The sequence below is a fragment of the Notamacropus eugenii genome, chromosome 5 (genome assembly GCF_028372415.1).
Source record: "Notamacropus eugenii isolate mMacEug1 chromosome 5, mMacEug1.pri_v2, whole genome shotgun sequence".
NCBI lineage: Eukaryota > Metazoa > Chordata > Mammalia > Diprotodontia > Macropodidae > Notamacropus > Notamacropus eugenii.
In genome coordinates, this window is record NC_092876.1 from 322,236,816 (window position 1) to 322,262,189 (window position 25,374).

Below are 25,374 nucleotides of genomic sequence, written 5' to 3' on the forward strand. Positions count from 1 at the left end.
ATCATAGTTGCTCAAAAGTAGAATGAAAAAATGCTAAAAATAATTCAGAATTTATTCAAATGCTTTAGCAAACATATAGATTTCAATGTTGGACATGATAAGCTTGAGATATCTATGAGACATCAAAGTGGAGATAACTTGCAGGCAATTACGATACTTCAAAAGAAATTAAAATTAATTAGAAATTAGAGTAAGGCTGAATGAGAAAGCAAAGGAGAAGAAAGAATAAAACAAGAAGGAGAAGGAGGCACTGGTAAAAAAAGAGAAAGAAGAATGAGGGGGAAGGAGGGGAACAGGGAAAAGAGGGAGGAGGAGAAGGATAAAAAGGAGGATGAGGAAAAGAAGATGGTGATGATGGGATGTGTGGGTAATAATCTATTTAATGATGATAATTGAGCCCATGAAAACTGGCGAGAGCACTGAGGAGAAGGGGTAAAGAGAAAAAGAAAGATAATCCATGGCAGAACCTTGAATGACAACTACAGTTAGGGAGAGTTCATGAGTCAATTATTTGATGCCTCTTCTCAAGTCATTCTAGATGTATGGGGGCTGATGGACACATGGCTTTCAACTAGAAGTAGTTAATCTATTTGTTTTCTACTGCATAATTATTGTCACTAAGTCTGCCTCCAAAGAAGAGATAAGAAAGTTCTATGTCTCCTTCACTATTACATCTAGAATATGTAATAAACTCACACTTGAATACAACTTGCTGCATTAATAAGAACACTGGACTTGAAGGTCACTGGACTTGGGTCATGTGCATATACTCCAAACTCTCTATCTCTCTCTCTGTCTCTCTCTGTCTTTGTCTCTCTCTCTGTCTCTCTCTGTCTTTGTCTCTCTCTCTCTCTCTCTCTCTCTCTCTCTCTGACTTTGTCTCTCTCTCTCTCTCTCTCTGTCTTTGTCTCGCTCTCTCTGTCTTTGTCTCTCTCTCTCTTTCTCTCTCTCTCTCTCTGTCTTTGTCTCTCTCTCTCTCTCTCTCTCTGTCTTTGTCTCTCTCTCTCTCTTTCTCTCTCTCTCTGTCTTTGTCTCTCTCTCTCTCTCTCTCTGTCTTTGTCTCTCTCTCTCTGTCTTTGTCTCTCTCTCTCTTTCTCTCTCTCTCTCTCTGTCTTTGTCTCTCTCTCTCTTTCTCTCTCTCTCTCTCTCTCTCTCTCTGTCTCTCTCTCTCTCTCTCTCTCTCTCTCTCTCTCTCTCTCTCTCTCTCTCTCTCTATCTCTCTCTCTCTCTCCCCCTCTCCCTCTCCCCTCCTGACCCAGAAAAGAGCTAAGTGATTTCTCTTTGTACTTAATAGAAGAACTGGGATTGTAACTATAATGCTTCAGATAAATGTGAGTTATTATTATTGCTTCAGAATTTTCTTTAGTTTTGTCACAAAAAGGAATATTTTTCCCATTATGGAACCAAGAATTTACATCATCAAGAAGAATATTTCCTTCTTCATCTATATATTCATTAATATATTTGTTAATTTGTTCAATCAAGACAATTTTTGCTACCATAGGATCATAGATTTAGATGTGAAAAGTACCTCAGAGGTCTACTACTTCAATCATCTCCTTCCTCTCCCTCTGCCTCATTTTACATATGAAACTTCTGAAGCTTTAGGTATTGAAGTAGATTTTTCCAAGGTCACCCAGATCTGAGGTTCAAACTCAGATCCTATGACACTCTTTCCAGTATACCTTGTCCTTTCTATTCAAGTGCCCATTCATGCCCTATGTACCAAGAGTTCAAAAATTGTGTCTGTCCTCAAAGAGCTTACTAAGTGTTGGGTCAGTGGATGGCTGGGACAGAGAACAGAAATTTTCACAATTAAGAAAATACAAGACAATGTTTTCCTTGCATTCTTTTGTGATCAAGTTCATTAAAGGCTAATTAAAATATTATTTTAATTATGAATAAACGAATGGATGAGAAGTCTTCATAGCGCAAGTGATTATAGCCTTCAGAATTGAAAATAAATTTTGAACAGTAGAAAAGCCTTGCTTTCTTAAATCTCTTGTTCATGACATCTAACTACCCCTCAGTTAAGCAGAAGTTATTCCCATTAAGTGTCATTAAAATTAAATAAGTTCCCCAGGAGACATGGAGATTAAAGAGTATGTTATATTGTATTCTATCACCTACATTCTATGATGAGTTTTACTGACTACATCTTGATGATTTTCCAATATCTGCCAAAGGATTACTGGGCTTTTTTCTCTTTTAAGTTTAACTAGATAGAATCATTCAACAAGTCATTCCTTGGCAGATATATAAACTTCAAACTTTTATTGCCAGTTTCCTCACATGAATTGAGGTACTCTATCCTGGTAGAGTTTCCAAATTATCTAAAGTCATCTATCCTATTACCCTGTTGCATCTGGATCATATGACCATAAAACTAGCACCCTCAACATCAGAACTGGAAAAGTAAGGAATTCATATCCTCAGTGTCTAGGCAGTCAATCTACTCATCTTTGGAGCTTTGGTGACAGTAATCTTTGGTGACTGAGCAAGTGTAAACTAGCCCTTCTTCCCAAGGGACTTACTTACATGTCCACTGAGAAATGCAACTCAAAGAAATAATAAACTTCTTACATTTCTATAACATTTTAATACTCACAAAACACTTCCCTCATTCTTAAAGCAGGTAGTATAAAAATTATTATTCCTATTGTTCAAAATGAGGGAATGAAGTTTCAGATCAGTGTAGTGACTTGCTCAAAGTTCTGTCTGGTTGTTCCAACACAAGCCTAGCTGAGCGTAGGGAGTTGGAGCACGCAAAGAGTGACCAGTAGGCATTGTTGTTAGTGTTGTTGTTTTTATTGTTTGGTCCCAGCAACTCCTGAATCCTGACTTTTAAGATGTGAAAGAATAGGGGTCTGGTGCAAAGCACATAGATGGTGATAAAATCACTATTAGTTTGAAAAATTAAAATGATGTTTCATCTTTAAGCTAGACTATAAACTTCTTGACAAGAGGAACGATTTGTAAGAGTTTATATATGTAGTAAGAAGCACTTTTGATTCATAGCTAAATTGACTCCCAGTCTGATGGGAAAAAATGCTTGGGAACAAGGTGTAATTTCAGCAACCTCCCTCAAATTACACCCCACAGTCAGAACCTTATTTTAAATACCTGTCAGGACAAATGTTGTTCTTTTTCTGCCCTCTATGGCTGTTCCTTAGATGCTAAAATAGGACACATATGAAATAAAGGTCTGGCTATTTCTGGGACAGATGACCTCAGAGTTCCAATGTTCAGGATTCCCATTTATGCATCCTAGTATATCACACACTTGCTTTTGTCCTTTCCCTTTGTGGGCTCTTTCTGCTTTATTTGGCTACCAAAATGAGTTTCCCTTTCTAAAAGTATTTATTCTTGTTCTCAAGACCTCTGAGCAGTCCCCTTGGAATCACGCTAACTCATCTGGTTTGGAATATTTTAGCTTCTTTGTGGCTTTGAACTCCTTGCCTGATAGGATTGGAATTTGTCTTTTATCCTGAAAATCTATTCTAATTTTGCCATAGTCACAATAAAGTAATAACAACTTGTATTTATAAAGCATGCTTCCTCCAAGTGACTGATTTTCAATCTCTGAATATGATCTAAGTAATCTTCTCAGTGCCCATGGGGAAAAGAACACAGGTCAGTTTTATTAATCTCAAATTAACAATGGAGAAAGCCGTCAGAATTTAAATTCATCTCCCTTCCAAACATGAAGTTAGCAGTAAATCCTAGTCTCCAAGTCTAATGCTTGATTGTCTAGGAGCAATTTGCCTCCTGTAGCCTTTCTTCCTAGTTTATTCAGTTAACCAGTTTCTATTGAGTGCTACCTGATGTTCAGTCAATAAATCCAAAGGGCTTTACCAATCACATAGTATATGCCTAGCCCTGTTCTACCTGCTGTGCAGGAACTGATGCTCTAATCAGTGAGAAGAGACCTATTTGTAGAAGATTTAGAAGAAAACAAAAGAGCTCACTTGTATTGACTTCAAGGTCTGTGGGATCTCAAAAGGCTGGGGAGGTGAGCTTAGCCAAAGAAGATTATATGGAAGAGACGTGACTGAAGCCAAGCCCTTCACAAGGGTATGTTTTGCTTTGCATGGAGAGAAAAAGTAGATGGATAAAGATGAACAAAAACCCAGAGGCAGAAAAGACATTCCACTTTACATAAAATCACAAACTTGTATTTATGTATGTATATACATAGTCACATATGTGCACATATATGCATGTACAGTGCATATCTATGAATGTAAAAATGTATCAAACAGTATATCTCATGATATATAGAACTATGCAATATATCTATGAACATATCTATAACACATCTACGTATATGCAATTAGGGGGATATCTATGCCAAGCACTTGAAGACTTCTCCTTTGGAATGAATGATTGCGAAAAATTTATTCCAATGACTATGAAGATGGCTGAGCACTTAGAGCTTGGTCAGTCATTGAATACCGCAAGGTCACCTGCTGCATTTCAGGCCATCACTAGTCATCTTGATTTTTATCTTGCCACTGGACTTGGAGGACTGTGGAAAAGAGAGACTGACAACTTCATGTACTCTGCAGCACTTAAAACCAATTTACATATGAGTCAAGACATCACTTCATGGGGCAGCTAGGTAGTTCAGTGAATAGAAGCAGCAGCCTTAAAGTCAGAAGGACCTGAGTTCAAATCCAGCCTCAGACACTTGAAACTCACTAGCTGTGTGACCTTGGGCAAGTCACTTAACCTCAATTGTCCTGTCTTCCCTGCCCAAAAAAAATAATAATTTAAGACCTCACCTCATGATGTCATCGGAACTCTTTGAAAACAGAGGACAAACAACATTGTAACATGTATCACCTGCATGCATGCATATGCATGCACACACATAAAGATACACATATATCCATAACTATATACATGTGCATATATAAACAAAAAAAACCCTCTGGAATGATAATCAAAAAATCTACATTCTTGTCCCAATTCCTTCAATTGCCAATTGCATGAATTTAAGTAAGTCACTGCATCATTTTGGGTCTCTGCCTCTTCATCTTCAAAGTTGAACTGGGTAATTTCTAAGGTCTTTTTCATTTCTATAATTCTATGAAATCTATGATCTATGAAAGTATGTATTTGTGTATGTGGAGAAATCAGGATAGTGAACAAGAAAAATAGGGTTTTATTGTGGAGAGGTTTAAGAGTTAGGCAGTGAATAATAAGAAACCATTAAAAAAATTGAACTAAGGAGTGATTTCATGAATGTGGCGTTTAGGGACAATTGATACGGAAGTGATCTAAAGAGCACAATGAAGATGGAAGAGACTGAAAGCAGAGAGTTCAGGCAGGAGAGTATTTCAGTAATCCAGGCTTGAAATAATGAAAGCCTAGATTGAAGTAGGGGCTCATTCTGCATTTATGGCCCTTTTAACCAAAGGCATTACAGCATTACTCACTTTCCTATCAGCCTGGTTCTCTTTGAGTGCTCCAAGATCCCATCTGGCTATAGATTGTCAGGCCTGTTTGTGGGTTATAACTGTATTAAATGACATAATATATGTAAAATGCTTTGCAAACTTTAAAGCACTGTATAAGTGTCAGTTATTATTATTATATTCTTATGCTACCTGCATATTCTTCTGTCCCTCCTCCTACGGTGAATTGCATCTGTCAGTGTTTAATAGCCCACTTTTAAGAATCTGCCATCCCAGCAAATTATTGTCTACTGCGTTGGAAAAAAAAATGGGCCAGTTTTTATATGCATAACTGTCTCATTGAATTCTCTCCTCCAAACACTGCTTTCTAGTGCATAGATACAAGTACATAGAAAGCATGATAATATCATTTGTATCTCACTTTGAAATTTGCAAAGAATATGTATATATATGTATATATACACATATATATTATATGTATAATATATATGTGTGTGTGTGTGTGTGTGTATGCACACATACATAATGTGTCAGGTAAGACAAGCCATTAATAGGTCTAACTACTTGCAGTCAAGTGGAATCACAGGGCATTGAGAGAGAAACAAGTTGATGTCATTCCAGGATGATTCCCTGTGGATCTAGGAGAATCTGGAGGGATGGTACTTGAGAAGTAAGGAAACTATAGGGGTTGTGTGAACCTCTGGATGACAGAGGATGGAGTTATTTCTCAACTATCTTTCTGGGAATCACCCTGGGTATCCAGAAGGCTTTTCCTTCATCCTCAACTTCATACATGATCACCTAGATACTTGTTTTCCCTCTAAATCCTGAAGAAAGCTATAATGACGGGTAGGGGAGGGGGTTATTGAGATCATAGTATCATAGCCCTGGGAGCTGAAAGGGATCATATAGATCATAGATTTAGAACCTCAGAGGTTTGGGGAAGGACCATGCTTTTGCTTCAGCAGTGACTAATATATAGTAGACACTTAATAAGTGCTTATTGAAAGATTTACATCCAATTTAAACCCTTATTGTTCAGATGTTGAAACTGGGGCCTAGGCAAATGATGCAGTTAACCAAATGAAACACAAAACACACAGAAGACCTGAGATTTGAGCCCAGGTCCTCTGATTGAAAAGCCAATGATTTTTTGGCTATGTACATTGGTTAGGGTATGTACACACTTGTCACCCTCTAGAGACTTAATGACACTCTAGAATAAATAGATTCTACAGGAATCATGGAAGGGAGAGAATGCTGTTTTAGCTTGGTCAAGGAAGGTTTTAATGAGAAAATGAGACAAATTTGGTCCTTGAAAGATAAGAATATGTGGCAAAGTCAAGGGGGAGATCCTTAGACATGAGCATAAGCATAAGAGTAGCAAAATGTAAACATGACTGGAAGATAACAGTCCACTTTGCAAACAGCTCAGGTAGGAGAATAGAAAAAACAAAAATGGAAAGGCAGGTTGGGGGCTAGATTATAGAAAGAACCATGAATTCCAAGTGGAGTAACTCTGGACTTTAACTTGCAGATTATGAGAAGCCATTTTCCATTTTTGACAGAGGAATGAATAGAAGGATGATAGCCACATTTCAGGTGGTTTTATCTGCTGAAGTTGAAAATAGTGATTGGAGGGGGAGACTGAAATTATGAAGAATGATTAGGAGGCAGCCAAGTTATGAGGTGATTAAACCCGAGATATTAAAAGTTCAAACTTCTGGCTGAATTGACATTGAGAAAGAAAGCTTTGCTTTCCTGGTTTCATTAACGTTCTTTTCCACTGTTTGTTACTTACCTTTAGTACAATGCCTGAAGCAGATGTGCTCAGTGTTCACTGCTATCGCTGCTTATGCCAAGTGTCTGCAGAAGCACTCTGCAAATTGATTCATTTTTTTTTCTCCCAGAGTACAGGTTCCCCAGACAACCCTGTAGTCATTTTCTAACTCTGATTGGTGTTTAGAAGCAACAGGTCACTGATAGTCAATAATATGGGTCAATATATGAGGAAGAAGTTAGATCAAATGGAGCTGCAGAGACCCTGAGCTATAGAGGGATAGTAGGTGGCCATGACCTACAGGTATGTAAGATGAAAATGTCAAGAGTGGAGTGGTGTAGGCTGTGCTACACCCCTCCCACCTATGTCAGTTTTCTGTTCTCCAAAAGTATAATTACATGACAGGAGCAAAGCAAGACCAATTTAGCCTCATGTGGAAATGTTAACCTCTCTCTATTGCTTTCTGCAACATTGGAAAAATCATTTACAAAATGAAAATTACAACACTTGAGCCTGTGTCACTTGGCTTGGAATTTCAGTTCAAATACTGACTCTATTATCTGTGTGACCATGGGCAAGTAATTTAATCTTTATGGGCCTCAGTTTCCTCATCTATAAAATGAGAATATTGGACAAGATGGTTTCCAAAGTACTTGCAAATTCTAAATCTATGATCCTGTGATTCACTATCATCCAGGTGAGCTGTTATTTCTTAAATCTCTTAAAGAGATTTAAAGTTTCTCAGAAGTGGAGTGCCAATGGTCTATAATGACGGATGTATGGAGAGCTTTGAAAATTACCAGGAACAAGCTAAAATACAAGCTATGTATTCCACATAGACAGCCAGGGATATTCTAAGTAATGCCAAATGTGGAAGGCTGAACAAAACTCATCTAGTAATGGGATATTACTAACACATGAGAAATAATGCACAGGAAGAATACAGAGAAGCATGGGATGACACATGAACTGATGCAAAATGAAGTTAGAATTAGGAAAATAAAGTATATAATAAATGTAAGAATGCAAATAGAATAATCAAAATGATGAATGAATGAGTTTTGACTACTTGCAATGTGCTATCCACTAAACTAAATGCTGAGGATAAAAATTAAATATTTTTAAAAAATGAAACTCAACACATAATTATAATGATTAATTTTGATCAATAATATTAGAGTTTTGTACTTTTCACTCTTCTTTGCAGAGGTAGGGGACTATGGATGTGAATCAATTTATGTACAGTCCAAACTTGGTTGCTATATTAGTGTTAGTTTGTTTGCATAACTGCTTTATCCTCCTCCCCTTCCCTTTTTATTCTTTCTTACAAGAGAAGACTCTGGGAAAGGAGCACAGATATGAAAACAAAGGTAATGTAATCTCTCCTCACATACATAGATATGTGTGTATGTATATGTTTATATATGTACACAATGCACACATACACATAAGTATGTAAGTATATATTTATACATATGGCATATGAAACACACATGTTATATACATGCATGCATATATACATATATGTATACACACATACATATATGTGAATGTCAGATCATGAATTCCATAGCCTATGTTGGTGTTTCGGTATTTCTGTAGGTGGTGAGGTAGAAAAATCCATGAATCTGTAGTCTAAGAACCTGAGAATTAGACAATTATTTCCTTTGAACAAATTACTTGAAGTCTCTGATCTTCACTCATTGAATCTAGAAAATGAAGGGTTTCTAGCCCAGCAGGACTCAATTTTTTTGGTCTTTAGGCTTCTCTACATTACAAAAATTATTGAAGATCCCAGCCAGCTTTTATTTATGTTTCATGTCTATTCATATTTACACATTAGACATTAAAGGCAGTTAGGTGGTACAATGGACAGAATACTGAGCCTGTATTCAGGAAGACCTGATTCCAAATCTGGCTTAGCAATGTGATGATGGACAATTAGTGTTACTGCTACCTATTTTATCCTCCCCAATAACAATGAAATAAGATCATAATAGCACCCATCTCATATAATTGTTGTGGGAATCCTAAGAAATATCTGTACTGCTTGATAAAGCATCTGGCACACAATAAGTGCTTAATAAATGCTCATTCTCTTCTGCACCTCGTTTTTCTCCCCTTCCCTTTCCCTAGAAAGTAAAAATGATGAGTCATTAATTTATTAAATAAAATAAATATATATGAAACAATTTATTTTATTAAAAATATTTATGAAATTTAAATGCATTTATTGTTAATATTAAATTGAGCATTTATTAAAATAACATATCTAGTATACATGAACAGAAATAATATTTTATTAAAATTATATTTTCCAAAAATTTGAAAATAGTGTTATTGTTTTACATAATTTGCAAATCTCTATAATTTCTGGCTGAATAGATGGCAGCTGAATTCTTAAATATGAATTTATATTCAGTCTGTTTAACATACTAATTGTTTTGGTTGAAGTATATGAAGAAATTCTGCCATCTCAAATATATGTAGCTGGGAAAGGGGGAACATTTTAATATTCAAATAATATCTTAGAATTATTACAAGAATAAGTTTGATCTCTTGAAAGGGTCTTTGGGACTCTCAGGGGTTCTTGGACCACCCTATGAGGATTGCTAATTTCCTCTAAACTTGCTTCTAATTCTGACATCTCTGTTGTGTGATCTTGCACATTTACCTGTTTAAATATCAGATGTAGCATTGTTGTCATCAACAGTTACTTTGTAGTCTGTATTTGTAAAAGGAGATCACAAAGTAAAAAGTATTGTGTCTGCTCTTGTCCTTTCTCCACCCCCTTAACATCTTTAAGAAAAGTTTTTTAAGAGAAGGGTACTTTGGTAAAAAGGGGAGAGTCTGAGATCATGACTTTTTCAGTCTAAATGGATTAGGCTATCTTCTGAACTCATCTTGATGTTGTATGATGCATCCTCAGATCATGATGATAATCTTGGCTCACATAGAGATTAAAATGCAGATAGTGCAGTTTCTTATGTCTGCTCTCTGGGGAGATGCTGCAGAGCAGGCTTGCAGAATAGCTGACCTTTAAAGTTTCTGGAAGTACTGGGACAGAAACTATAAAGAAGGATAGTGATTTTTGTCATATTCTCTTACACATGACCTCTGAACAAATTGAAAGTGATGGGAGATATGAGTTCACATCTGCCTTGTCATTGCAAATCCCACCTTCTCAATTAGTATGGCACTCTCAGGACCAGGCATCCAGAGACTATTCTCATGTACCCCTTAATCCCTCACCCCTTGATCCATTCAGTTTTGGAAGTCTATCCTTGGGTTGAACTGTCCTGAGAGTTGGATGATGAATGCAAACTTACAAAGCTCACTATATCTAGTTAGTAGCCCACTAACATACTTTCCAAGAAATGTGGCTACCAGTCAGGTTAAAATATTTTACCTCCCAACTAAACTTCCATGAACCCTCATTTTTCGAAAGTATATTTTTAAAATGTTAAAACTCAAGAAATAATAAATTAAGTGAGAATTTGCATATCACTGTAGAAAAGGAATTTTATACATAAAATTTGAAACTACATGATGTAAAACTTGTTTTTCCTTTAAATATCTAAGAAATTCAGCATTTAGTCCTAAATACTGTGCTGCTTGTGATTCTTTCTGGTCTTCCTTCGGTTCTCTTCTGTTGTGTTGCTGCTGCTGTTTTGTTTTTGTGGAGAGGTTTTATCCATAGTTATTTCACCTTCCCCCCAAAAAAAATCCCCAATGAAAAACAAAACTACAAACTTTCCAAAAATATGCACAGTTATGCAAAACAAATCTTCACATTGATAATGTCCAAAAATATGAATGCTGCGTATAGATTCCACCACCTCTCTGTCAGGAGATGAGTGACATTCTTCATCATTACTCCTCTGGACTCATGACTGATCATTTCATTAATCTGAGTTCTTAATTCTTTCAAAGGTATTTTTCATTACGTTGTCGTTATTGTAAACACTTATTTCCTGATTCTGCTCATTTAACTTTTCTTCAGTTCATAAAAGTCTTTCCAGGTTTCACTGAAAGGATCTCTTTTATCATTTCTTACCACACGGTAATATTTTATTGCATTCATATAGCATAATTCGTTCAAGCATCCCTCAATTTATGAACCACTCCCTTAAATTCTAGCTCTGGCACTACATAAGGAATTGCTAGAAATATTTTTATATCTAGGCATGGTTTTATTCTTTGATCCTTTTCAGTATAACCCTAGTAAGGATATCTAGAGGCTCAAAGGTATACATAGGTTAGGGACCTTTTCCATACAGTTCCAAATTGCTTTATATAATGGGTATAAGAATTCACAGCCCTAAAAATACAGAATTAAGATGACTGTTTAGTCACAGCAGCTCCAACATTTGTCATTTTCTTTTTTGCTGTCTTCACTACTCTGTTTTGTGTAAGGTAGAGCCTCAGCTAGTTTAATTTATATGTTTCCAGTTATTAGCAGTTTAGAGTTTTTTCTTTGTCATGTAGTAATGGTCTTTAAAAACTGTGTGACCATGTTCTTTTCCCATCAGTCTAATGGGAAATGTCTTATAAATTTTAATCAGTTCCTTATATATAGTGGACATATATAGAGAAAATTGCTGCAAAGATTTCTTTTTCTAAACAACTATTTTCCTTCTCTAAATCCAGTTAACTTCTTGCTCTACAAATACTAATCAGATTGATATTAGAAAGTACATGATAATCAACTGGTCTTTGACTCCATTTGCCATTGCTGTGACTCTCCAGAACCAAGCCTCCTTCCCTGGATGGTATTCTCCTTTTTGGTTATCTCCTACCATGAAAATGTAAGCTCCTGGGGGGCAGAAATTTTTTCTCTTTTGGATTCATATGCTAGTACCTACCACATTGCTTGGCATATAATATGACCTTAAAACATTTTCATTCATTTATTCATTCACAGAGTCAGCTGGGTGTTGCAGGGGATAGAATGATAGACTTGGAGTCAGGAAAACGAAGTACCAATCTAGCTAAGTAACTTTAAGCAATTCACTTACCCTCAATTTGCTTTAATTCCTTTATCTATAAAATGAGGAAGATAATATCAAATACTTCAAAACGTGAAGAGCCAATGAGCTATTTATGCAGTAATCAGTCTGGCACATGATAAGTGTAATATAGTAGCTATTATTATTCCTTTATTATTATTTTATTATGTCTACTACTATTTAATTATTTCACATGCAGAGGTATGTAACAAGTAGCCAATGCTGTACATTTGCATTTTCTAGCCTCTTTGATATTCTGTGTCTTAGAGTTCTCACAACTGACATTGAAGTATTTGAACACCCAAAGACTTGGTCATGGATCCCTACTTATAGCACTGGTTTTGAAAGGAATTGGAGAAACATTTTCATTTTAGATATTCCAGTCCCAACTGATATTAGTAATATAGCAACAGACAGTTTTTATTCTCAAACTACTTCCTGGAACTTTCTTCTTGTATTGATTCAGTGTCCAACAAAATCTAACACTCCTGCATTGCCTGCCCTTATTGACTGAGTGATTACCTAGCATTATTTTTCCAGTCAGCTATGGTATAAGAACTCATTAAAGCTCTTGTTGAATGATCTGCTGCTGACTTTCAGCTTAGGTCACCTATGACATTATTTAAAAGGGGAGATGGTGGCTGTTTTTCTTCTACTTACATTTTTATATACCTCACAGTTATTTCTAGAATACCATTAGTATCAAATCCCTGAATATTTCCCTGGCTATCAAATTGCAGACAGGGACTCAAAAGAAGAAATTCAATAATTTAATTGAACATTTTTAAAAAATTTTTAGGCATTCAATATTAGAAACATTCACTACTGCAAGAATTTCTTCCCATATATTTTACCAATTAGACATTTATTTTTGTGTGGATTCAATAAGTTTCTCTATTAATGTCCACGGGCCTTAAGGGGATTATACCTTAGTGTGAATTACTTAAATCACACATGGCAAACAAAGAATCATAGATCTGGAGTTGATAAGGACATGAAAAGTCATCTAATCCAACCCTTTAATTTTACACAGTGACACACTCAGGCCCATGTAGGTTGAGTGGCTTTCTTAAGACCAGTTAAGTAATAAATGTCAGGGATAGATATACAAATCAGGTCCTGTCTAAGTTCAATGGTCATTCCATTTCATCAAACTGCCTTCTCAAATTTCTGACCCTCTAGCAACTGAAAATAGTTATTGTTTCTTTTTTCCCCCAGAAATAGCATTTTGATGGAAGAGAGATGAGGCTGATAATTTTTAAATGTATTGCACTCTGAGAAATAGTAGCTCTCACTGGACCACAATGTTGAAACTCTTTGAGTCTTCAGAAGAGAGAATGTACCTTTGAAAATGGCTCAGAAGAGGAAGAAGGACAGCCTTCAAAATAAATTTTGTCAAATTTGCTATAGTGGCATTACTGCCCAGTAGACAGTAGAAACATTCTCATAAGCCGTGGTTTCTTGGCACTGATTTGCTATCTGATTATTCTTACAGTTTCATAATTGGAATAATAGTTTCTTGCAATTCAACATGTTGTGAATATTAAGTGACACTGAACATTCATCTTCTATGAAGTTCAAACTGTTATGGAAATAAAATGCTTGACTCTCTGAGACAAATAGATTCTCCCAGAGTATTAAATGGCCACCTCACCCTACTCTCATGATGGACATTTGAAAATCTAAAGAGATCAACTGACTTATTTAGGGTTTCTCAGATAAGAAGAGCTCCAGCTGAGAGTCATTCGTGGCTTTCTCAACTCCTTCCTCATAGCTAGATCATACACTCCTCCTATGGGGAATGGATAGCAAGGCTCAGGGCATAGTTATTTGTAAACTATGGATGGTTTCCAACACAGGTAAGGATACCTAATGAGTTAAAAAAAAATGAGATGAAATAATCTTTTAAGGGTTCTGATAATTGTAGCTGAATTGCAATAACATATTCTCTCTCAAGGTGAACTTGTACTGTTGTTATATATTTAGCTATTTTAAAAGAAGACTATTAATTCTGCATTATTTAAAGTACTTTCAAGCATGCTTCTATTTAGAGAGTGGTACAATTCCACTTCTTTCTCAAAAACATCTTAATAGAGATAATCTGGCCCTAGAGCCCAAAGAAGATATTTTCATTCTCTTTTCCCACAAGATCTCAAAGCACTTTCTTAGGTAATCCATAAGGAAGTAGAGGCTCATGAAGGGTAAATGAGGATTTCAGCTTTATCATAAGAAGAATTGGTATGAATAGTTTCTGATCCAGTTTAATCAGCACCTACCTTAAATAGAGAATGAATTCTCTTCCTTCTTTTCTTAATTGTCCTAACAGTACATATGAGTAGAACAGGGCTGACACAAAGGAAGTATATGTGAAATTCCAAATCTGACACTTTCTGAGAACATGTTGATTGATGGAATAGAATTCTCTGAACCATTGTCAACCTACCATTGAATATTTTTACACATTCTATTCTCACAGTGGCTCAGCTTTTGGGGGCAGGAAATGAGTAGTAAATAAGCAACAATAATCACTACTTTTTTTTCTTCTGTCAGTTCACGCCCAGATATTTATATTTCTTATTTTTAGAGTGCCTTAAAAGATCTGTTTTATTATTTAACACACACTTTATGCTTGTTATAAAATCTTTTTTCTTTTTTCTTTGTTTATGTAGTATTTCATTTTTACATGTAAAAATGATTTTTAACATTTTTTTTAAACTTTGAGTTCCAAATTCTCTTTCTTCTTTCTCCTTCCTTAATGAGAAGGCAAGAAATTTGATATAGGTTTTACATGCGCAGTTATTCAAAACATTTCCATAACAGTCACATTGTGAAAGAAAATGTAGATTAAAAAAATCAAGAAAAATAAAGGTTAAAAAATAGTGTGTCAATCCCAGACTTTAATGCCTGGTTTTTAAGATCCTTATAATCAAGCTTTTCTCTCCTAAATAGCATTAACTTCCATTCTGATTTGTCTTCTGTGACCTATTCTGGTCTGGATTAGTAACTACTGAAGAAAGGAATAGTCTTTATCTGTTTGCAGAGGCTAACCAGGAATGGATCCAAGATAGCTCCTAAGCAGAAATAATAGGTCCCTCTACATAGGAGACAGAAAAATAAAATGGGGTCATTGGCAAGATAAACAAACAAGTGTAGGAAAACTGGAAAGAAACGTGATACAGGATTTGAATTCCTTTAGTTCTTGCCCCTAGAATTATATTTCATTCCGGGATGGTAGATTGCCACTATCTCTTTCTCCAACAAACCCCACAAATGTGTTTAGTTTAATGCACTACACGGACAGATCAAAAACACTCCAGAATTCACGTAATGCCATAATAGTTCTTTTTTCTCCACTATGTACAAACTATGTTCACTCTATCACTTCTTTCTTTTCCTCTTGTCTCCTCTCATCTCCTCTCCTCTCCTCTCCTTTCCTTTCCTTTTCTTTCCTTTCCTTTCCATACTACTGTGGTTGCCACCTAGATGTTCTCTGTTTCAAAGGCAGGGACCTGCCAAAAGAGCATCCAAAGAATATTACTACCTCCCTGGTGGAGAAGTGAAATAAAGGAGGGTTCCTTGGAAAAACTGTGGTTCTTTAGTCATTTTCAGTCATGTCCAACTCTTTCTGACACCATATGGTGTTTAAAGATACTGATGTGATTTGCTATTTCTTTCTCCAGCTCATTGTACAGATGAGGAAACTAAGGCGAGAAAGGTTAAGTGACTTGCCAGAATTAGACAGCTTGCAAGTGTTTGAGACCAGATTTAAACTCAGGATGATGGGTCTTCCTGATTCCAATCCCTACATTACATCCACTTCACCCCATAGCTGACCCTCAGATACCCTATACCAAGGCAATCAAGTGGTCTAGAAAGCCCTGAGACCATTTTGACACCATTCTCTTTACCTTGCTTTAAAATGTGTTTTATATGATTGATAAATATAGCATATCAAGCTGCATATCCATTTTAGAGATGGAGGAGGAGAGGGAGGGAAATATTGGAATTCAATTAAAAAAGAATATATGCTAAAATTTGTTTTCACATGTAATTGAAAAATTAAATAGTACTTTTAAAAATCTACTCCCCCTCTCATATACATACCCTTTTTTGTTCTCAGCTGTCCCCTTCCTTGATGATTCAACTCATGATACTGCATGCTCAAGAGTCCACTATTTGCCTGCTTGCCTGTCCATGGCCTAGGTACCATGGGCTAGGTACCATGGACAGTGGAATATGAAGTAAAACAGTGTCTTTGCTTACAGTCTGTTTGGGGGAGGTGAGTAACACACATTTTTAAAAAAATGCAATGAATGCAAGGCGAGAATACTAAGTGGCAGAGGAGAGGTTCAGAGAGTGGTTGATCCCAGAAAGGGTTCAGGATATACAGTAATCAACAAAGGCTGGAAAAGACAATGAGTGAAGGGTGAAGTGGTAGGCAAGATGGTGCAAAGAAATAAAGAACTAGGAGAGGGCATTGAAAATACAGCTATGAAGCTGCTAAAGACAAACTTTGTCCACTTAGTAATCCTTCCTAAGACTGGGCAGGTAAAATCTTGGAGCATCATCTCTCTCACCTTCCTTGCCCTCCATATTTTTCACTCAGATACTTCCCCTAAGGGACATATTCATCTTCTATTGGACATTTTCCCAGAAAATAGAGAGGAGGTTTGGTGATGGAGGTGGGTAGGGTGGGATTTGAGACCTTGTTAATAACGCTTCCCTTCAGATTTTGTATATGGTGCTACGCACTAATTTCCTGACACCCTGACAATTTATTACTCAGTCTTTGTAAGAGTTGAGCCTGGACACATGGACATGTAATTGGTGGGTGCAACACAAAATGAGGTATTCCAAAGGAAAGGAGGAGGTAGGTGGAGGCTATGACAGCTGCCTTGAGAGTGAAATGTTCTCATCCTTTCTATTAAAATACACATTACTTTCACAAAGGATAATGGCATCTAAATAGTGTTAGAATTAATAGCTATTCCCTACCCACATTACACCTACATCATTATGTTGTAGCTGGAGAAAAGAGATGATTTTGCACTTTGGGAAAGTGGGGTACTAGGTAGGGTGGAGTAACTCAATCTAACATGAAGCATAGGTAAAGGCTATAATCCCCATCTTCCTTTTTTATTGTCTAAACAGAAACTTGGCTAAATAAGTTAATAGGATCATAAATGTAAATAGATTTGTGCAGGACCTCAGAGGTCATAAAGCACAGCCCTTTCAATTTTTTTCTAATGAGGAACAGGAGTCCAGGGAAGCTAAAGTGGTTTTACAAAGGTTACCAAATAAATAAGTAATAGAGCAGAAATTTGAACCCAGATTGTTTGACTTGAGGTCAAATGCTTTTTCCACTGCATCAAAATGGACAGGGTATTTATACAAAGGAAGAAGCAGTGCAACTTCCCTTTCTGGACCCCAATCAGGAAAACAGTTTATACAGGCTTTGAGTAAATCTTATTATTTTCCTTTCTAAATCCACCCTTCCTCAAAATTTTCCTATTTCTATTAAGGACACTTAGCAGTTTCATTCTGCCTCACAACCCATATGCAATCAGTCCCTGAGACTTATATTTTATACCTCCACAACAACCTTCTCATATGTTCCCTTCTCTCTGTTCACATAGTCATCATTTATGCTGAATCCCTCATTACCTTTTCCTTGGATCATTAAAATAGTTTTCTAATTGATCTCCCTTCTTCCAATCTCTCCCCTGTCCAATTCAGCTTTCACACAGCTATGGAAAGTCCCTGTGTTTCCTTGAAGTACTGGTTTGAATATGCCACTTCTCTTCAAGAGGCTTCAGTGGCTCCCTATTGCTTCCCTATTAACATACAAATTCCTAAAGCTGGCATTTAAAGCCTTTCACAGGCTAGCTCTATACTACCTTTCCATTTTCATCTCTAGTTATTCCCTCCTTTAAAAAAAAAACAAACTATACATTCTAATCAAATGTCCTACTTACAGTTCCTCAAACTTGGCGTTCCATCTGTTGTTTAATGTGTTTTATCTTCATCTCTTCCTCTTAGAAACTTTGGCTTCCTTTAGGATTCACCTCAGCTGCCATCTCCTTTGTTAATCTTCTCCAGATCCACTCTCCTTTCCTTCTTATCAGTGCACTTATCTGGCTCCTCAAATGATACTATATTTCCTTAGCTATATGCATATTTCCCTCCCCTCCTCAACCCTGGCCTCCTACAGAAGAATACATGCTTTCTGAAGGTGTTAACTTTTAATTTTGTATTTGTATACAGCTCTAGCAGAACACTTTGCATAAAGTATTTAACTAAATGTTTATTGGATTAGAATTTTTTTGCTCGTGTCCATATGAAGTGATTTTAACCACTGTCTTCTCCTTGCAAATGGGTCTACTGGGTCAACATTACAAAGATTCCCCTGCTTTTTAGATTATTAGTCTAGTGGGAATAATTTGAAATTCCAGCTGTGCTCTTGGTCACTATCCCTTTAATGAGAAAGGACTGTCCTGAGCTGTTTCCAAAGGCATGCCTCCCATTAAATCAAATACCAGTTGTAGTAAAACCATCACATATAGCAAATAGCCAGTAAATGCATGAATGTAAGATGAGAGCAAAAAGAAATCAGAGAAGTTATGCAAATTAGAATATACCAGAAAATACACAGAGCAAAGGAGTCCTTCCACTACACAAGATATTTCAGCTCAACTGAGAGAGAAATAATTCTCATCTCATCCATGTGGAAATTCCCCTAAGTCCCTTGTGTGGTAATCTTAGAATAGGGATGTGATTGGGCTATTGACTCTTCCATATATTGAATTATTTCAGGACTCTCTCTCTCTCTCTCTCTCTCTCTGCCTGTCTCTCTCTGTCTCTATCTCTCTCTTTCTCTCGCTCTTCAGAAAAGACTATCTGAGGATACTCTAAAACAGAATTCTTCATATTCTTTCTTGAAGCTAGAAGCCAGAAAAAAAAAATACAATCACCCCTCTCCCAAACTCTCTTGAACTCTGGGCATCCACCATATTTTTCATAAGACATTGGTAATTGATAAGCTGGATGGGTCCTAGGGACCCAAGTATTGAGAGGACTAGAAACCATGCAGTACAAGGAACTGAGGATGTTTAGTATTAATATGTATGTACATGTATGCGTATATAATCCACTTCAAAAACAAAACATCTGACCAAAACTCCTAACTCCCAGTACTCAAAACTAATAATTCAGTAATTACAGGGATTAAAGAGAAAATAAACCTTGAAGTACACATTGAATATTCTTATCACCAGCCTTACTATTATTAAACACTACTGAAATAATCTTTTCAGCTACCCACAGGATGCTTCAGGCCATTTTCAGAGCACTGGCCCATCTGTGCCCTCCAGTCCTCAGCTGCTTTTCTGGGTGCATTTGTTAATTACTTTCTCAACACCTCCCTGAGACCTAATTGCTCTTAATTGCTCCAGGTAACAACCGTCTATGGCCTACCATCTGGTTATCCAGAAACCACATTCCCATCAAGTGGTTTGCTGAGGTTTTGCTACCAAGTATCTATAAAAGATGGAATTCCTCCCAAAAGGAAGCGATGTCAAATATATGTCTTTGTAAAATGACTTCTAAGAGTCCCTTAGCATCCCCACTATAGTGGAATGCTCACTATATCTTTTAAGTTCCCTAATGCTATAAGTTTCACAAAGGGAGATTTTTTTCTCTTGTCTTTTTGAGAGTCATTAGCTAAAATAATAATAATAATAATATTAATAATAATCTAATATTTCTATAATGTTTAATATATGCTAGACCCTCTGTTAAGTACTTTGGAAATTCATTTAATCCTCAAATCTCATTAGATCCTCACAACACCCTGGGAGTAGGTGCTCTTATTATCCTAACTTTTCACATGAGGAAACTGAGGCAAACAGAGATTAATTGACTTGCTTACAGCTGCTGATTGAGGCCAAATTTAAACTGAGGTCTTCCTCACTCTAGGCAGGTACTCTAACCTATTGATCTACCTAGCTGCCAACAAGAGACAAAATACATACAATCTGAACAAACAACCAGTGACATCAGCATTTGCACACACACACACACACACACACACACACACACACACACAGGTCTTTAGGGGTGCTGATGGGGGCTAAGCATCAGCACCCCTGTGATCTGTAGATGCTTTTCAGACAAATAACACTATTAAGAAATCCCTAATCTGATCCCAAATTTGACTGATAACTACTAATCGCTATAAAAGGTAGTAGTATTTGAAATTTAGATCATATCTTGATACCCTTTAGCAATTTATCCTAATCAAAGAGATGGAAGATATCTCAAAAGTCTTCTGTTCCAACCCAGAAGAATTGTTTTTGCAACAACTCAGACAAGTGGTATTCTAGCCTCTGCTCGAAGCTTTTCTGTGAAAGGAAATAGGTTACCTCCAATGATATTCCATTTTACTTTTGCATAACTCTAATTATCAGGAAGTCCAAATAAAAATAAAACCAAAATTTCCCCCTATGTAACTTGTATCCAATGGTTCTAGTTTTGCTTTCTGTGGCAAAGCAAAACAAATCTAATTCCTTTTCCATAAGATAGCCCTTCAAGTATTTCTAAATCATGATCCTATCAATACCAAGTCTTCTATTTTCCAGCCAAAACATCCTCATTTCCTTGTATCACATGGTCTCTAGTTTTATCCTTATCCTGATAACCCTCCTCTGGATGTACTCTCATATTGTCAATATCCTTAAAACATGGTGCACAGAATTGGAGATCAGTCCTTCTGTATAGCTTCAAGGTCAGCCAACAGCTTCAACAATCATAGAACAGACAGACATGAATTTCTGAGCAGTCCAGTAATAACAGAGGTTATGCTTCATTTACTCAGTGATTTAGAGAGCATTTATGGAGCAACTACTGACTGCTCAGCTTTGTACTAGTCATTAGAGGAGCATCTGGTCAGAAGAGAAGCACAGTTATAATCCAGTTGGGGAAATAGAATATATACATACATGTGTATGTATATGTGCATATGTGTATGCATGTATATGTATATATACACATATATGTATATGTGTATATATATACACATAGCTCAACATATTTATAATATTTCTATATATATTGCAATATCATATCATTTACAAAGGCAGATATTTCTTAATTTATTCATCCACTCTTTAATACACCTTTAAAAAATATTTGTTGAGTAACCACATCTGATATTTCCTAGCCGTGTGAAAGCATGCAAGTATCATATCCTCTTTGGCCCTCAGTTTAAGTGCAAAATGAGGAATTTGAACTCTATAACTTCTAAGGTTGTATCCAGTTCTAAATCTATGATCTTACTATATGCAAAGCAGAGTGTCAGCTCTAGTAATGTTTTGAGTTATTGTACATAAACAGAAATTAAAAAAACAGTTTGAGAATTAAAAATGATTTGCTACAGAAGGACAGAGATGATGAAAATCAATTTTGACTGGAAGGTCACATTAGAGTTGGGAAGCATAGATGGATTTTGATAGAGTAAAGAGTAGGAAACAGTTTGATTAGAGTAGAAAGTGATTGATTATGGGCATTGGAACAAGGTGAAATAAAACTTTGATAAAATAAAAATAAAACTCAAATAAAATTTGAGATTGTTGAGTAATTTGAATGACAGTCCAAGTAATCTGGAATTTATTGATTTGGCAATGGGGAGCCATGGAAGACTTTGATGTAAATGTATGATCAGATCAAAGAAAAACAATCAGGTTATGATACATAAACTCTATCGAAGGAGGAAAGACTAGACCTAGCTAGAACAATTAGGAGACTATGAAAATAGATGTACCATGAATACAAAACATAAGAACATAGACTTGAGGACACATATGAGGACAAAGGAATGCATCCTAATTAAGAAACATCTGGAGTAGGTGAATTTTGAAATACGTATTAAAAGATTCAGTGTCTACGCTTATTAGGGAAATGAGGTCACAGATATGTCTTATTGATCTTTCTATACCTTTTAGTGCCTAGCATAAGACTGTGCACATAACAGGCAATCTAGAGACCTTTGCCAATTTTATCTTCATTTAAATTGGCAGGAAAAAAGCAGCTAAACTAGGGAGCAAATTGAGTCATTGGGTCAGTAAGTGCATTCACATGCAGTGTTTTTAATATTGTAGACAAAGAGCAAATCTGTATAAGACTTATCTCTGCCCTTATGGAACTTAGTCTAGTAGGGAGATGGCAAAATATTGCTAAACACTGCACATCTCTAATGAACATTGAAATCTAACTAGGAAGATATAATACACAGCTGAAAATAAAACTAACAACTTGAGGGGGTACATTAATATAAACTGACTTTTCCAATAATGCATATTCTTCCTTGATGATATGTTTTATATTTCATTTTCTCCATCATTTTTATAATGTGCTGAAGACTACTCCTGTAGCAAATAATTTGTAATTATCAGGCTGTTAGTTTTTTTAACTTCTGTTTATGTACAATATCATCTCTCTTCCTAGTTTAATACATTACTAGAGCTGACGTTCTGCTTTGCACATAGTAGTGATGAGGGTTGGAAGGGAGATGTGAGATTTCCACAAAGACTGGGGTACCAGGGACAGGTCGCCTGAAGAAGAATTCATGGACTCAAGCATTGTTGAGGTCAAGGTAAAGATTTATTATGTTTTTCAGAAGGTAAGAGTTCTTAGGGAACTTGCAACCTTAGAGGACTATAGGGAAAGTATATAGAATATTCTATAGTGAAACATCTGCCAAATATGCTAACTAGGTGTTTTGGGGTGGGATTAGGGAGTGGTTAAGGAGTGATCAGTTCTTAAAGGAACATGAACTTTTGGTATCTACTGCATAGGTATTTTACGCATAGTTCATTGGGAAATGAGGCAAGGGCTGGCTACCTAGAGGTGTGGTTTTAGGCTTGAAACCTCACTAAGTCAAAGAGAGGCCAGGGCTGGCTTAGAAATACCAGGCTGCTCTCATCAATGTCTCATTAGACAAGATAAATGTAATGCAGTATACGTATGTCTAAGTCTAGGATACATATGATTCGCCAGTGAGAAGTAAATGTCATTATGACCCAGTGCACAGCCTGTTCAGCCAGTCACAGCTGGTTCACACTAATAAGTTCTATAGGTACAGCTGGGTCCTATAGCAGGAAGGGAGATAACAGTTGTTGCTGGGCAGGCTGTGTCCTTGAGCTGGGGAGAAACTGCCTGGGATAGTGTTTTGAGAGTAAGGAGAAATGTGATTTTTAAAGAGAAATGTGATTTTAGAATTAGGCCCCAAGCACCCCATCAGTAGTATCATATATTTAGAACTGTACACAACTTTAGAAGTTATAGGGTTCAACTTCCTTGTTTTATACTCAAACTGGGGGTTGGCATGTGCCAGGCTAGTTAATCTAACACCTCCACCACCATTTTGACCACCATCTTTCCTCAAGTCCTGAAGGGGATCTCCGGAACTCTCAGCTTTGGAATACCACTTTTTTTTGGTTTTTTTTTTTAGCCTAGTGCTCTCATTCATCATCTTTGTCAGCAACTGCTGTGGATATACATTCTAACAACTGTTCCTACAGGTGTTATACCCACAGCTACTGAAGACCCAGAGAAGAAAACTTTCCACTGAAGTAGTCAGTGCTATCAAATGGATCAACATTAGAAACTGATATTTTTATCCAGTGGAATGACATTAAGGAAGAGATATTACCATCTCTTTGACAGTAAACCCTAGGGACTTTTCCATCTTATTTATAGCAGAAACTTTCTATATGTGTTTTCTCTTCCAATAGAATGTGAGTGCCTTAAAATCAGAGACTGCCTTATTTTTCTATTTTTGTCCCCAGCATTTAGCTCAGAGCTTTGAATATAGTACATATTTCATGTATATGTCTTTCCATTGCTTTTTGGGTCACCAGTAGCTTTGTTCCTTCTGAGAACATGATATAACAAGATTCATAGCCAGGTAGCATCACCTGGAGAATGCTGATATTAAAAGGATGAGTCTTTGCAGCATTGAGCAGCTTGGGATCATTTGTGCTGATTCCATTGAGCCATGAATGTCATTGCTAAAAAAAATTCTTTTGAGAGCACCTACAACCTTGAAAATTAATTGTAGTTTAAATTCAGCAAGAAAGGCATTTGTTGGCATGTTTACAGGATTTCGTTTTTCTTCAGGCACCTGTAATCACTTAGTCACGCAACAAATAACAAGATAAAACTTCCATATCTAAGAGCTCATACAATTCTAAAATGACTACATTAATCGAGTTTTAAGGTTTGCATTTAATTTCATCCTCACAACAATCCAAGGATGAAAGTGTTATTACCATGCTCATTTTACAGTTGTGGAAACTGATGTTAAGGAAGGTTAAATGACTTCTCCTGGATCATGCAGATAATAAGTGTCTGAGACAGGATGAAAACTCGGTTATTCCTGACTCTGAGGCCATGACTCTTTCTACTTTACTGCTTAGTTGTCATCATCCTGATGCCCCATTTTTGGCATCAATTAATCTGTTATTGCCTGAGAATTCTTTAATATGATCCTTTATATGTTATGGTGGCTAATGAATTGCCTTGCCTCTGCTTTTTATGCCCAACCTTTCAGGGAAGGTACTATCTTATCTGCCACCATGATTGCTTTTGATGATTCTAACTGCCTGCTTTAGACTTTAAAATAATTCCTTACTAGTCAGCTCTTTAAATCCAAACTCCTTTGCCTATCTTTTCATAATTAAAGTGGCATGATGCAATAAAAGGGTCCTGGACTTGGAATTAGTAGAATTTGAAGCTTGGCACTATTATGTGATCATGGACAACATATTCTTATCCTCAAGAAGCATATAGTCTATGATGCATGTAAGAGCAAGCAAAATAGGATCTTCTGCTGATTTGGTTTTACTAAAAGTACCTCTCATTGAATAATGCCATTGAGGAGGATCTTTCCCACCCATTGATGGGCCTGCCCATTGAGGGAAGCTTCATTAGGGGAGTTGTTTTGTAGGTGAGTCCCAAGTACCTTTTGTTTTTTCTATTGAAGCATTGGGTCAGAGGGTCATGCCCCCTGGCTCTGAAAAGTGTATAAACACCCTGAGAGTGTGGTTTCACTTGGGAACTTAGTTTTCGGAAGAAGGCTTGAGTACCAGATGACAGTCTGGGAAGTGAT